General features: G+C 36.7%; 1 pseudogene; it reads left to right on the forward strand.

Annotated features, from left to right (window-relative positions):
* Positions 1–1,182, forward strand: LOC107634715 (annotated as a pseudogene).

Consider the following 2,290-nt stretch of genomic DNA (forward strand, 5'->3'; position numbering starts at 1 on the left):
ATAAAATATGAAGATGATATAGAATCTGAGAAAGAGAGTGAATATTATTACCTGCGAGGGAGGCAGGCAAGCAAGCAAGCATTACGTTTGCTGCTCTTTACAGTGAGCGACAATTTTGCCTTTGACTCTCCCAAGTCCCGATTCCATGTTCCGAAGGTAGTTGAGTACCTCTCTCCCTCACTCCCTCCCCACCTTCCCACTAATAACCGCCAAATCCAAACCCACCCTCCTCAACTCCCTCACGCGCCTCTCTATACCCACGCGCCACTCTTACTCATCTAGAATGGGCGACACCAACCGGATCCCTTCCATCGACAAAGCCAACCGCTCCCTCGAATCCTCACTCGGATTCTCATTCAGCTCCGAACCCATCCGACCCGAACCGAATCCGCTCATAATCGTCATCTGCGGTCCTTGCAGCATTGGTAAGGACGCACTCATCCAACGCCTCCGGGACTCCCGCCGCAACCTTCACTTCGTCATAACCGCCACCACGCGCCCGAAGCGCCCTACCGAAGTTCACGGCCAGAACTTCTCTCCATGGTGGAGGGCGACGAACTTCTCGAGTACGCACTCGTGTACGGTGACTCTAAGGGTGTGTGCCGAAGCAGCAGATCAGAGAGTTCATGGCGAAGGGTTATGATATTGTACTTAGGGTTGATATACAAGGTGCGCAGACGCTGAGGAAGGTGTAGGAAAATCGGCGGTCTTTATTTTTCTGGTGGTGGCGGAGAGTGAGGCGGCGATGGTGGAGAGGCTGGTGGATTGAAAGACGGAGACGGTGGAGTCGCTGCTTGTGAGGATAGCGACGACGAAGGAGGAGGTGAAGCACGTGAAGAATTTTGATTATTGTATAGTGAATGCAGATGGGAAGCTTGAGAATGTGGTGAAGCTTGTGGAGTCTATTATTGATTCTGAGAAAGCTAGGGTTAGACAGAGGAGTGCTGTCATATAGGTTTTTGATGTATAACAGTTGATATGCTGAGTAATCTACTACAATTTTCATGTGTGAGCTCTTCTGCTTCACAAGCACTACGTTCTTGATGATAATCTTTATGGGCAGAGACATGTCATAACATTGTTTATGATTCTTGCCGTTGCTGGTCAGCATCAGCATCAGATGGAGTAAGTGTTGAATTCTTGGTGAATAGAATTTAGCAGTGCCTAATATGATTTGTTTAATTTTGTTCGTTGATCTGGTAGGATATTTTGATGCAGACATTCAATTGAATTCACTGGATGAAAAATTGCACTGATGTGATGTAAGTTTTCAAACTTATTCATGAGACAATGGAATTAATTAGAGCTGTATTTAACTCAAACTTAAATGCAGTTTTTACCTTTTATATATATAAAAAAAAGTATACTAATAACTTTTTCATATTCTACGGTTGTGATCTACTAATATTACACAATATCCAATAAAAAAAAGTATTGAGAGTACTAATAATATTCATATATTAGTAAATATTCTCATGCATATATTTCACCACTGAATAGGAATATTTAGATGCTAACTAGTAACTACTAACTATCATTTTTGTAATTTACATAAAATTAAACAAAACAAATTTCGTATAACACAAACATATAAATTTTTGAGAAAGAATACAATTTTTTGGATAAAATATAAAATTTTGTTTTTTTTTTTAAGTAGAAAAACTTTAAAAAAAGTGTGTTTAGTTTGTATTTTTATTTTTAATTTTTGTAAAATATATTGTGAAAACAATAAAGAAATTTATAAATTTTTAAAAATAAAAAATACTAAAAAAAGAAAACTGTATGCAGATAGCACAAGGAACACTAACACTAATTTTGTTGGATTTTTCATTGTTGAGTCATTATTTTTTGGTTTAATTACTCTGTTGGTCCCTATAGTTTCACCAAATTTTTAATTAGGTCCCTATACTTTTTTTCCTTTCAATTGGATCCCTACACTACAATAATTTTGTAATTAAGTCCTTCCTAGTGTAAAAAATATTAGAGTTAACTGAATATTTATTCGCAAATTGAAGGTATTTATAATTAAAAACTTAATTAAATCTTTGACCGCACGCATTCTGGTAAAAATATTATGTTAATTTTAACATTTTTAACATGAAAAGGACGTAATTACAAAATTAAAAGCAGTGTAGGGACCCAATTGAATGGAAAAAAAGTATAGGGACCTAATTAAAAATTTGGTGAAACTATAGGGACCAACAGAGTAATTAAACCTTATTTTTTTAATTAAGTTAATAAACTAGCATATGCTTACCAATTACCATACTGATTAATTTATGAAAAGTCT

This window comes from Arachis ipaensis, chromosome B03 (assembly GCF_000816755.2).
Source record: "Arachis ipaensis cultivar K30076 chromosome B03, Araip1.1, whole genome shotgun sequence".
NCBI classification, from domain to species: domain Eukaryota; kingdom Viridiplantae; phylum Streptophyta; class Magnoliopsida; order Fabales; family Fabaceae; genus Arachis; species Arachis ipaensis.